Here is a 13,711-nt window from a genome sequence, read left to right on the forward strand (position 1 = left end):
TTCCGCAACGTCACTCAGGTCTGCATCACTGGGGTACGCCTTGTAGGAGAAAATCTTCTCTGCCAGTCTTTCCAGAATGTCGGACAACATTTTCGATGTAGGTGTGAGCCTGGTTTGGTCCTTTGTGTATTCCGCATTCCCTTTCTCAAGTTGACCTTCTGTTTCAAAAGAGAATTGTGGGATGTTGAACTCCTTTGGCCAGGGCTCTGTGCGGAGTTTCTCAGAGGAGCTGCTGCTTAGTATGACTGTGTCATCAGTGTGTGTTGAGATGGAGCTTGTATCTAGGTCACTTTCTACAAATTCTAAAAGTAATGTTTCAGTAGCAGACGGTATGACCTTGATGGTGGTAAGATCCTTGATCATGGAGGTTGAGTTCAAGTTCACAAATGTTCCACCAAAGTCTACATCTTTATATTGCAGCCTGATACCTCCAGCAACTTTGCATGACTCTTTAACTTGTTCAATGAGCTCTTCAACTGTGTCTGGCACCCTTGATAGATCCATCCTCTCAGAGCTATTGTCACTCAACAAAATGAGGAGTCGTATGGGATTTGCCATATTTGTGGATCAAGTTGCCTCTCAGCGCTAGAGCACACAAAACTTACAACATAAAATAACACAAAGGAAAGAGACACAACACAGTATCAGCTCCCACTGCAGGTTTTTGAACATATGTTATAAGGGTACTGTCACAGAAGACTGCAAATTTGGATTGCATGTTTAGTGTGTACAACCACACCTTATCCTATACAAAGGACATTTTCCAAAGCCAAAAGTGGTCCAGTTATGTCATTGACTTTTCTAGCCTGTATTGCACAGAAGATAAAGTGTGCTCTAAGTCCAACCTTGACTTTTTTGTGGACCAGGGCCCTGTTTCAGAAAGCCGGTTTAGTGCAAACTCTGAGTAAGTATACCCTGAGTTAACGAAAACTCTGGGTTTTTGGTTTCACAAAGCGAGTTTAGATTAATCCTGAGTGAGTGACTATGACGACACACTCCGTGAAGCTAACCTGCCCCCTAACATTTTATTTCAACTGTTACAGTTGCACTGAAAACGTCTCCTGCACTCGTCTGTGGTGTTCCCCGGTCATAGACCCACAAGATTTATCAAAGAGGGATTCCACAAAATTGCAGGTAGTAGGATGAACAAAACTTAATTCATGATGTGGTGATACTTGAACTACTACTTAAATTTTACATTTAATCAGGGCTTTATGTATCCTCGTGCGCGCGCTTAACTTGGGGTTAAAGTAACTCCGCGTTGATTGAACTAATTGTTATCAGCCTTTCTGAAACCGAATATTCCGAGTTGGACAGTTCGGGGTTACTCAACCCTGAGAATCGTTTTTCACTCTGAGTTTTCTAAACCAGCTTCCTGAAATAGGGCCCAGCTCTTCCATGGAGACCAGAGGAGGCAAGAGAAGACCAGGTTAGGAATAAATGTTACAAGTCACAACTGTCATTCTTACCTGTGCGTGTTGAAGGGTTGATGTAGACTGTGCACAAACTACTTATGTTGCGCAGGAATTTAATGTCAAAACACGTCCTGGATGTCTATAGAAAAGGAGCAAGGGAGGGAGGAGGCATTAGTTCCCATTTACAATCTCCTTGTGTTGGCATAAAGATGATCAGGTTAAAATTGTAAGTGCTATGTCAATGCAGACCTTAAACTTGAATATATCTCTTTAAGGTAATCAAACGCATTCCTCCTACAGTATAATCCACCAATGGATATGGATCTGTCAGTTCATCTGGACCCAAAAGCAAAATGTCCTTGTTGGGGCTCACTTGAAGTTCAAAGGCCCTGAAATGCTCCCAATGCCACGCCCTCAGCTTGCGAACAATGAAAAACAGCTTGTCCTTCAGAACCAACATGTGGATGATTTCAGTGAATTTAGGGATCCCAGCCAAAGATCCATATGCAAGGATCATTTCAGTTCTGTAGTTGAATCCATTGTAAGTGATATTCTTTGCCAGACACACATGGTCCACTGTTGGGTGTTTCAACCGTATTGCTTGTGCAATCTCCTCTTTCAACACATCAATAGAAAGAGTTGAAACATTTGATACTTCCAGGAGAGGTTTGTTAGGGTACATCAATATCTGCTGTGCCATGTGAAATTGGTGTCGTTCTGCCAAAGATAACAGCACATTCTTGAAAGATTTTGTGTATCGAACAACTCTTTTAAAAAAAACTGTGCTTGGCTTCGAATCTCAAAGTCCACAGACAGCGTAATGGTCCAAACTGACGAATAAGCTGAGGATAATGCTCCAAGAAATGGTGCTTAGGCAGCAAGTTGTAGTCTGGGAAAACCTCTTTGAGTCGCACTCTGTGCTCGGAGATCTTGAAATTCAAATATGCAATTGACTCCTCTGTATGAACAGGTGAGACAATTATATCCACAATATCCTTTAGATCTGTCAATATTTTCCATGCAGGTTCATCAGCAGGCACCTTCTGGCCAACAAGGAGGGGGAAAAACCTTAACAGACTCCAATTTTCGTGTGAATTGCCACCTATTGTCTTTCGAGATACAAAGTTCAATGGCACTGGATGGGGACGATTTACTTTGTCAGTCCACTTAAAGGGGAAATTCAGTATACAGTCATTTAAATATGCATGTGTAAAATATTTCTTAGACGTGAAGATGGAAAGACATAGAGCTATCTCTGCAGGAACAATCCCTTCAAATAGATCATGGACCAGATCTGGGGGGAAACCAGTAGTTACTTTGAAATGACTTAGTTTCTCAGCAAGGACACATCTCTTCTTTACACCACAGAAATTGTCCAGAGATTTTTCCTCTATGATTTTAAGATGATCAGAATGAATCTCTTCTGTTCTTGAAATAAAAATGCCACTATCTAATGCCTTGGTTTGAATTTCTGATCTTGAAGCTGTACAAAATCGGCACAGATGACCACTTGAAAAATTTTCAACAAATCCAGCGATGCCGTGGGCTCCAAGGTTATCAGCTATTATGCACTGTACTGTTCCCTTAACAAATTTCCCTAACTTTGGCAAAAAATACACCGTGGTTTTCCAAGGAAATTAAATCACTAATGAGAGGCTCAAGCACTGCTTCATAGCCATACACCTTCAAATCATCACTTCTGACCAGCAGAGCCAAGTGTATCGATGACAGTGAAGATTGACAACCAAGGGACAGATTAGCTAAGGTCCAATAGAGGGCACAGATTTTATGTTTTCTTCGTGATGTCCCAATTGGATTACATATTTCAAAATCATCGATGTAGAGATTTATTGAAATTGCACAGTCTTGAGACAGAAGTTTGTTGTTTCGGAAAAATTCCCCATCAAAGGGACAACTATAAACTGCTTTATCACTCAGATGAGACTCATATCTCTCCTTCAAATTGGCAGTCTTTAACAAAATAGTATCTGAACTTAGAAGCTGCTGCAATGTTTTCAGCACAGATACATATTGTAGTGATTTTTGTTTTCTTTTATCAAGAATATATTCCACTGGTGACACTACACCAAATTCTCTTTTATAATATGATTTGCGCTTCCAAGAAGTAGACAATGGACCTTGTTTCACTATTGCTTTTTGAATTGGGTTTGAAGAACAAAGTGCAGTGGCTAGCTCTTCAACCACAGATGCTTCCACATGACAGTTATTATCTCTCAAAAACTGACTAATTGTGTTTTGACTAACTCGCACAGAGACAGTTCCTATAAGATGTAGCTCCTCAAGCAATTCATTCACAGCTGTACTGGAAACTAAGTATGTGTGTTCCAATTTAAGTAAAAGTGAAGCTAATTTCAGTTCAACTTCCTTTTCAAAATCTCTTGAGTCTGTGATGGTTGGCTCATCCAATTCAGAGTTCAACGAGTCTGTAGGATAGCAGCTGATAGATGATGTGACAAATATTCCACTTTTTAAGTCTTTAACAGTGCATGAATTATGTTTTCTCCATTTATGGGTCTTGAAACTGCCATATATATTGCTTTTGTATGAGCAACCATTAAACATACAAGAGACAAGTTCATTTCTTTTTAAATGTTGATTGATATGTTGAAAAAAATCATACTCTGTGGAAAGCTGATTGTGGTCACAAATGTAGCACTTGAATGAAGAGGCTTTTTGTGTGGACTCCTGAGAAAGATGGTTCCTAGCTAGATGTTTTTGTAGACCGTTCCATGTACTGGATGAACAGGGGCAATTTTCATGGATGTATGGGTAAGGACGGTGCCTGCCATGAAACCGATGATCAAGTCGATAATGTTGTAGTAGCTCAGATTCATGTGGGTGGCAGGCTGAGCTGTGATTGACATGTCGCACTACTTAAACAGCAATTCACCCTCAAAACAGCTTTTTTCTGCTTATAAACTGTATTAGTGAGTCTTTACCTATGCAACCTTTCAGTTATTGGGCATTTCTTTTACAATTTCATGTAAACTTGTTAAATTCTACACTTTTTGGTCTAAAAATGTCTTAGTGCTGCCCTCTTAGGGTTGAAAGGTGGCTATTGCATTTGAATTTTGTGATTGGCTGAAAGCAGTTCATGCCTACGTCAGCGGTACATGCCAGTCACCAGCATCGTCTCTAGGACACATTCGCAACCTTGGGGTCCCAACCCCAATTGGGGTCGCGAGATAATTCTTGGGGTCGCCAAATCATTTTGGAAAAATATAAATGAATGTAGCTTCCGAATGAATGACAAGTGGTTGGTCTCAAACAGGTATTTTATTACTCAAAGCCAGTTACTGGGGGGGGGGGGTTAGCTCTGAATAAACAGATGAACAGAAGCGCTTTTGGACCGTTGTGGAGAAATATGCATCTGGTATGAACAGCGGAGCAGCTGACAGTGTATGATTTTCCTAAGCACACCACTTCGAAGTGTTCCTGTGGCCAATGTAAACCATGTGTAAGAGTTAGACCAAAAAGGGTAGAATTTAACAAGTTTACACAGAAATGTCAAAAACTGCCCAAAACTGGAAGATTGCATTGTAAAAACCCATTATAACAGTTTCTAAGCAAAACAAGTTGTTAGGCTTCAGTTACTCTTTAAGTAGTTACACTCCAAAATAACAGGACACAACCAAAATGAAATGTTCCCTTTGCCCTCCATAGAAAATGTTGCTGCATTTATAACTGGACAGAGGAAATTAGTGGACAAGTATCTCTTACTAACTCACACAATGGATGTAACTAATGCAATAGCAATATTACTTACTACTACAAAAGTGATTTTCAGAGTGCTTTTCAATTACAAAGACTAGAAAAGGGGAAATGGGGCACATCTCCCTACACAACCAGCACTGAGCACACACCTGGGTGAAGCCGAGAGAGCAATTATTGCACACAATAGTGCCAACACATCAGCAAGGTGAATGAGAGGATAATGAGGGAGGGTCTAGATTATTATGACATGTTTAAAAAGGATGTGCAGTGTAAATGCAAAATGATACCTGTTCAGATTAAATGAAAATGTATGCTTCAGCCATGGAATGGATGGAGCAATCTGTGGTTCTGAAAGCATACAGAAAAAAAAGAATAATGTTACTTCTCTATAAAACACATAACATAGAAAAACCAAGAAATACGTAACATGACATACACATCCTTATAAAAAGCTAGTACTATAATTTGATTTAGGTTTACCAAACAGTCTACAGACCAGCCATTAGCGACTAAGTTTGGCATAGGGTCAGTTTTTTGCTGTTAAAATCAAAATTTCTTCAGAAAATGCACATTTTTCAGAGCCGCGCCTGAAAGTCAATTGAAGGAATTAGTCTTATGTCATTGATCTTACATGCTGGCTTGTTATTTCTGTCTCTAAATCATGCACATTAATAATTATCTTTTGCGCTCGGTGTACACACACATAACACACAGATATTTATATGAAGAGAGACAGAGACAAACGTGCGCGCACAAACACAAGCTTGTGTCTAGAAACCGCGAGCTCACCAGAAAAATTCAAACGAAGCGGAGCACGGAGTTATACTATGAATGTTATGAACTATGAACTTAAGCTAGCTAGCTGTATCCACCACCGATGCATCGTGGTAACGCTAGCCAGTTAGTATACTGGTAAAAAACGGCTTTTTGCCTAACTTGCATTCCCGACTGTGATGGTCGGTTGCTGGTAACCAGTTCTAACGTCGCGCCGGATAGCTAGCTAGCTTGTAGCTAGCAGCTACAATCATGCAAAAATTGGGGGTGGCTGTCGACCCAGCTTAAATGGGGTTATTTTCTGCAATTTTGGCAATACAAATTATAAAAGCTTTTGTAACACACTTGGCTTTACTTACGTTTATTTTCAGATGAAATTAATCAAAGATGTGACACGATGTTTCCAGCAGCCATGCAGAATAAAAATTGGTCCCGGTCTATTTCTGGTGGGCGTGTTCAAGTGCAAATCACTTTGACTCAAATTAAAGATATTATCTGTTCAACATGAAAAGGAATATATGTTTTGAGAGAAATCAAAAACTTTGCGTTGTGTCCTTTGTACAGATATTTAGTTTCATCCAAATCAAAAGTGGTATTTTAAAATGCAAAAAGAAAGGGTTTCACAATCAAATCAATGATTTTATTCTGTTTTGAATGGCACTTATTAGATTGAATGAATGACTGCATGTTAGACTTTTTACAGTGTATCAAAGGTGTTTCTGTTTGTTACAAAAAATAAACTAACAGTGCACACCTGCTTAAAAATATACTGTATATGTGATGCAGCATCTAAAAAAATGGAGACCGAGAATCCCAGCTGTGCACAAAAACAGCCAAGCACTGACACAATTCAGAGCAACCCAACTTTCCAGTGTTTTCATTGTTTACTGTCTGTAAATATTTCTGAAAACTATGTCTGACAAATGTAGATTATTCTAAAGTTCTTGATGTTTAAAATACTAATAAACAATACACTATTTTACTTTGAATCCTTGTCCAGCAAGGTTCATACATGGAAGAGGGAAACACGACAGCCACACACCTCTGGGGGTGTAAATTGACCTGTCAGCCAGTGAAATTTGCCCCTTAGTGATACTGGTGACCTTCCTGTCATTAAGGCCCTTTCACATAGGTTGATGCACATGTAGATGTGTGCCATGTCAGATGGTCCATGTTTAATTCACTGTGTGGCTGTAGGCTGTTGAGATAATGCTGTGTGGACTGGATCCATCAACAGTTTAATGTAAAGCTTAGTGTAGTGGAATTTTAATCAGAAGCTTAATCAGTGTAATTGTTGGTCTGGATTACTGTGGTGTCATAATGATGCAAATAATGGATGAAGGTTGGTATCTTCAAGCGAAAAATAATGAAATTAAATTTCTTTGCTGCACTAGATGTTTTTAAATTTTTGAAAAGAAAAGTAAAAAAGCAGCATTTTGAGCTTTAGTGAGGCTTTCACATGCTGGGTCACAGAGTGGATTTACTTTGCAGAAGGAAATGTGCTCTTTTCAGAAAAAACACTTATTTCTAAAATTGTGACCACAGTTGTTACATGCGCAGTTTGAGCTTTCATCTGTTCTATGCACAAATGAAGACGTCAGGGCAGAAAGAGGGACAAAACAAGTGGTCGCAATAGCTATGGCTGATGTTTACTCTGCACTGTGCTCCTGAGCATAACTCAAAATTTAGAGCAAAACAATGAAAAATTAGTTTAGAGTTGTAAAAAATGGGAATTTTCCATTTACACTGATTTTTCTGGGCTTGCAAGAGTTTCATTTGAGCTACAAACCTGTAATCACCCATGGGTAATGTTACCACAGAGACCTTTATAGCCAATAAGCACAGGGACTCCCACATCCTTCAGAGACACAGACATCTGAGGCACACCTCCACTATTTTTCCTCCTCGTCTCCCTGGTGGTTATCTCCTCCCCCACATTCATCTTCCCATCCTTCTCAAGGCCTTTCCCTCTAGACTCTTTTTTTCTCTTTATTTCTCTCTCTCTGCTAAACTCTCTCAGGCTGCTCGAGCCGGACACTGAAGACCACCTCTCCTCCCACACACACGCACCTTTACTCGGAGCCCACGCACACACGGCACACGACTCCCTTTCAAGTCTTCTTTTGAGTATACGGAGTGCATTAATATGAATATGTGTCTCATTATGCTGCATTCAAGGTGCACATGCAAAGTTATCTGCCTGCCACTCAAAAGGAAACATGAAAAACTGGTGCTTAACACTGAACAAAGAAAAATGATCCGAAGTATGGATGGAAGCAAAGGCTGCAAGGAAAAAAGAAAGGTAAACAACCAATATCTAAACTTTCTCTTCCTTTCATTAAAAGCTCATTTTATTATTGAATATGATATTTAGCTATTTGGTAGGGTCATATTATTTTTATTCCCACCAATGTGTGAAAAATGTATAAAGTAAATCCAGTAGTATGTGTTTGCGTGATATTATACATTATGCACTCATCAGCATGTTCATTTTTGTCTTCATCAAGGTGCTGGAAACATTCCTCAGAACCGTATGGTCTATGTTGACCTGCAGCATAACACGGTTGCTACAGATTCATCTTGTATGTAAAACTCTCATTCCACCCAAATGTGCTCTATTAGTCATGTTAGCCTGCCAGAAACAGCCATCAGAAGATGGGACTGTGGTCAGACAGGGATGGATGGACATGGTCAGCAACAATACTCACATAGGCTATGACATTTAAACAACGCTCTTTGATATTAAGGGGCATATTTGATATATATTTAAGTTACTGTTCCCTTCATTTGAGCTCAAAGCAGTTGGGCCATTCTCCTCATGCACTGACGAGGCATTTTTACCAGGAGGGTAGTTTCTCGTTCTCTTTAAAAACCCTAGAGATGGTTGGTTGGAAAAATTCCAGTAGATTGGCATTTTCTTAAATACTCAGACACTCGTTTAGCACCAACATCAGTGCCATGTTGAAGCTCGCTTAAATCATCTTTCTTCCCATACTCTGATGCTTTATTTGAACATCAGCAGGTCGTGTTGACCGTGTCTAATTGCCTAAATACTTGCTGCCATGTGGTTCACTGATTGGATATTTGCGTTAACAACAGGTATATCTAATGATGGGGGGCGACTGCATATTGCCAGTTCGCCTGCTTGTGTTCTTGCTTTCATGTTTAGCATCCACATTACTGCAGATACTGCACCAGCTTATCAATTTCCTACTTCCTTCTCTTACTGGTGAACAAGATGCAAAAGTACTTGAATTCCTCCACTTGGGGCACCAGCTCATTCTCCTTTGGCCAAGCTGAACATCACCATTTCATGAAGCCAACAGAACCACATCACAAGATCTAGAGAACCACCTTCTGCACATTCACTGTGCTGAGAAATCTGTGGAAAAAGGCTGTCCTGCTTCAGTCCAACAACCACAACGAAGAGGTCTGACCAAGCCCCCACTGTAGTTGCATGGGGCTGGGTGGTCTGCAACAATGTGCCAAATACTCCATACTCTGCAAACTAGTATAAGCAATCAGAAAATGTCTTTGCATAACACTGTCGCCATCAAGTAAACTTTAGTCAGCTGTTGATCTTATGTTCCCTGAGCAAGCAAGCTTGATACGTACTGTGTAGCAAAGTTACAGATAGCAGACTAACTTCCTCAGAAAATCATATCTATTTACACACCTTTGCTTTGTACAGACTACAATGCTTTAAAGTACCAGCTGCACCCAGGTGTACACACAAAACACACTGTAAACCCGAATAAGTTACCAGAACTCAAAAAAATTGAGGCAATCGATTGCCTCAATTTTTTTGAGTTGATCAACTCAAAAGCCAAATTTTTCCAGAACATAAAAGTTTGGATTACATGGTACTTGTATCTTTTGAGAACGGTCAACTCAAATATTTGCAGTTAATATGACTTAAAGTTTCAAGTTTACAAATTCAAAGAAATAAGTTCACAGAACTTATAAAAAATAAGTACACAACTACAACATTTTTATGTTAACAAAACTCAAATGTTTATTAGTTTGTGTTGTCATTATTTTAAGTACACGTTAGTCAAATATGTTGACTACTTGATACTTAAAAACATGTGACCCAAAACTTAAAATTTTTGAGGCAATTGATTGCCTCAATTACACTGAGTATCGGTAACTTAATATGCAAAAGTCATAAACATCTGCCATTGAACAGTATCTTGCCTGCTCCCTTTTAGCACTATGTTGAAATTAAATACATTAAAAAAAAAAAAATTACATAAATTAAAAATAATTAACAAAAACATTTATAAATTAAAATAAGTAGACCAAAAATTGTTTAGTCAGGAAAACTGTCAGAGTAATGAAAAATAATAATTAATAATATCAAAATGTGCTTTTGGCTCTCTGGCTAATATCTGAATAAGACAACAAGGCAGCAATTTGAGTGAATTACAATGCTATTTGTTTTACATTAACCAGTATCAAACAGTGAAATTTAGGTCATCTTGCGCAGCCCACAATGTTTTGGAAATAGTATTACGAAAAACATTAAAACATACAAAACATTAGTGTTGCTTTGCATTATGTTAATGAGAACAAAGGCACGTTGTATAGTTTGGACCTATTGGCTGAACACCTGTAGAGTAATCTAATAATGTTTTGAGGCATTATTTAGATGAAAGGAGAGAACTTTGAACTAGCCTTTTATAATGCTTCACCCTGCATCCTTCTTTCAGATGAGTTCCTACATAACCAAGTCATTCTTGAGGGTCTGTAACCTGGGTGACAGTTTACCACTTTCTAGACCAAATAAAATCTTTTGAGTAAATTCTAAAGTGTTGGTCAGGGCTTTGGGGTAGCTGTGGTGAAGTGCATAGATCAGTCCAAACATTACTAGGAAGGCTTCACCAAATCTGGGGAGACTGAACACGGCATCACTTTCAATGACGACAGAGATTTTCACAGGTTGGTAGTGAACTGGACTTGTTGTGTGATGGTCACTGATGACAGTGAAGAGGGCCACTTCAACACCATCAAGCTCCAACTCATCAGATTCGTCCTGAATTAATGAAAAAGAGATACTAATCACAATCTAACCCAAGAAATACAACAGACGACATATAATTTCTCATTTTACCAACTCCCACTGAGATCCAATACCTCTTTTACAAGGGAGACCTGAGTCTCACTGTAAGAGGTGAAAAACAGAAGATCCATGTTCTGCACACATAAATCAGCTAATTCACCAGAGAATCAAGTGGTGTGAGATAGACTGAAACTAAGCTAAAGGAAATACACAGGAGTAGACTAAACAAAGGTAAGTCCAAACAGTGCATCAAAATACATGTTTGTACTTTGATGCACTGTTTATATACACAGTAGTATCTGTTAGATACTTAAGGACACTCACAGTGCAGGTTCTGAAAAATCCAGAGACATCCTCATGCAGATAGACAGGAAGGGCAGGGAGAACGGTAGTGCACTTGGTGTGGATATCATGGATTTCCTATTTCCAGATAAAAACAGAATTTTATATACTGGTGAGTTTACTGAACAACAACAAAAACAACAGTCAAATCAGAACATATGTCCACAAATAACCTGTTCACATCTTTAATACAGTCAGACAAATAGCAAACACAAAGTGGAGTAATAGCAAAATTCAAAAAGCTCATTTAAATCATTGAACCTGTCCAATGTTCCACTGGTTCAACCTATGAAAATGTGTAACAATCTATTATTACCTGTTCATTGTGAATTCTTAGAATTTCAACCAGGGCATCTGCTGTCTTCCCAGTTTTTGATGCCCTGGCTGAATAAGGTCATCAGTCGAGGAAGATGGCGGTCAAGTTCAGCGTAGAATGTATTGGGCAGGTTCTGATTTGTAATCCGCTGAAACTCTGCATACAACTACAGCAGAAGGACAATACAGTTCAATTTGAAGAATCTCGCACATCTTTATAAAGCAGCAAAAAGCTGCCACATGAGTAAGAATTACAATTTTCATTTTAAACAGAGCTGATCCATATTACCTCAGACTCCATTTTTAGAGCAGGCCAGAGGTCCAAGAGCTCCTTCACAACCCTAACCCTGCACATATAGTTTAAAATATAGCGTTTCTAACAAGAAAACTGCTTGAAAGCACTCTCACTGCAGACAGGCATCTCCGTTGTGTAACTGCAGGGACAACGGGCTTGTTTGGACCCAACTATTCTGAGTCATGAGAGGGGGTTTAAAAATTTAGAGAGATTAAAATACTTTGTTTCATACTAGGCGACCGGGCGCCACCTCTAGAGCAAGTAGTATCTAACTTTTTAAACAGCCTGCGACCCTCATTACAACAACTTAATGCTAGCTCTGCAAGCGCAAAGTTTCCTTCGGGGAGAGCAGCAAAGCACATAAAAAACACGGACCGACATTTCTGCTATTCTTTTCGACACGCACCCAAAATACAACTAAATATTCGTATTTTAACAATAAACTAATATCAACATTGAAAACTTACTGTAAGTCCAGTGATGCTAGTTGCTGCCTTTAGGTCCAACTTTCTCCAGTCGTCCGTGTTGCCTCTTTGGTGCTGTTCCCGCCCATATACCTTTACTTCTTCTGTGTTTCGTATTAATGCTCATTAGCGCCGCCTTCCGCTTCGGAGGGTGAATCAGAGATTAACTCGGAATAAAAATTTATTCCTGCAGCTGCTCAACACTTACGGAAAAAATTAAAAATATATATGTAGGACACAGTGATAAAACAATGAATATTAAAATAAATACATTTTGTCTTCCACTAATGCATTTAAGACAATTTGATTTTACTTATTTGGTGAAACACTTTGAGATTTTATTGTATTTTAGCATGTGCTACATAAATTAAGTTTATTATTAAATCCTACCTACTTGAAACAACAAAAATAACAGGACTTTACCATTCTTATATGTCCTAACTTAACTGTGTTACGTTGTGCTTAAGTTATTATTTTAAGTGATGCTTACTTAATATAGAAATAGTTAAATTCAATCAAATATTATTAGTTTCATTTAGTCAAAAAGAAGAACATGTTATACGAACTTGACATATTTAAGTTAACAGAACTTTTTAAAGACTTTGAGTATACACTACTTAATCTGTTTAATTACTTTGAACATTCGGGTTTACAGTGCAGGATTGTAGCATATTTCTATCCACATGCACTGTAATTTTTATTTATAATTTATTATAGACTGACTATAAAGTCCGTCTATATATCCTTGGTTTAAACATATTGCCTAGAAATCATAGACAGACATTTTTTTTTCAGAGCGTTAAATAAAGACCAATTTAACAGTGACTGTTGGGTCTGTAAGTAGTACTTAAATAAATCGCAGAAATTCAATAATATAACGATATAAATAGGAAGCCTTGTTTTCCAGAAGTAGATCATAATGGAAACAGGTGTAATACACTCAACAAAAATATAAACGCAACACCTTTGTTACTGCTCCCATTCCCCATGGGATGGACGTAGAGACCTAAAATTTATTCCAGATACACAATATAACCATCCCTCCCAAACAGTGGTCACAAATCAGTCCAAATGTGTGGTAGTGGGCACATCTGCTATATTGAGATAATCCATCCCACCTCACAGGTGTGCCACATCAGGATGCTGATCTGACATCATGAGTAGTGCACAGGTGTACCTCAGACTGCCCACAACAAAAGGCCACCCTGGAATGTGCAGTTTTGTCTCACAGCAAAATGCCACAGATGCCACAAGCAATGAGGGAGCGTGCAATTGGCATGCTGACAGCAGGAATGTCAACCAGATCTGT

At 38.7% G+C, this 13,711-nt stretch overlaps 1 long non-coding RNA gene across 3 annotated transcripts; it reads right to left on the bottom strand.

Annotated features, from left to right (window-relative positions):
- Positions 1–9,913: 9,913 nt before the first annotated feature.
- On the bottom strand, positions 9,914–12,574 carry LOC146677183 (uncharacterized). Of its 3 annotated transcripts, XR_014907511.1 has the most exons (5): positions 12,406–12,574; positions 11,933–11,990; positions 11,645–11,810; positions 11,311–11,406; positions 9,914–10,959 (listed from the first exon to the last, which is right to left on the bottom strand). It is a non-coding gene; the product is annotated as an uncharacterized LOC146677183 (long non-coding RNA). The 3 variants fall into 3 exon arrangements; XR_014907509.1 differs by lacking the exon at positions 11,933–11,990 and having other exon boundaries at positions 12,406–12,556; XR_014907510.1 differs by lacking the exon at positions 12,406–12,574 and having other exon boundaries at positions 11,933–12,398.
- Positions 12,575–13,711: the final 1,137 nt, after the last annotated feature.

Source organism: Rhamphochromis longiceps, linkage group LG2 (genome assembly GCF_057381845.1).
Source record: "Rhamphochromis longiceps isolate RC_006_pf linkage group LG2, R_longiceps_female_GT1.1, whole genome shotgun sequence".
Taxonomy (NCBI): Eukaryota; Metazoa; Chordata; class Actinopteri; order Cichliformes; family Cichlidae; genus Rhamphochromis; species Rhamphochromis longiceps.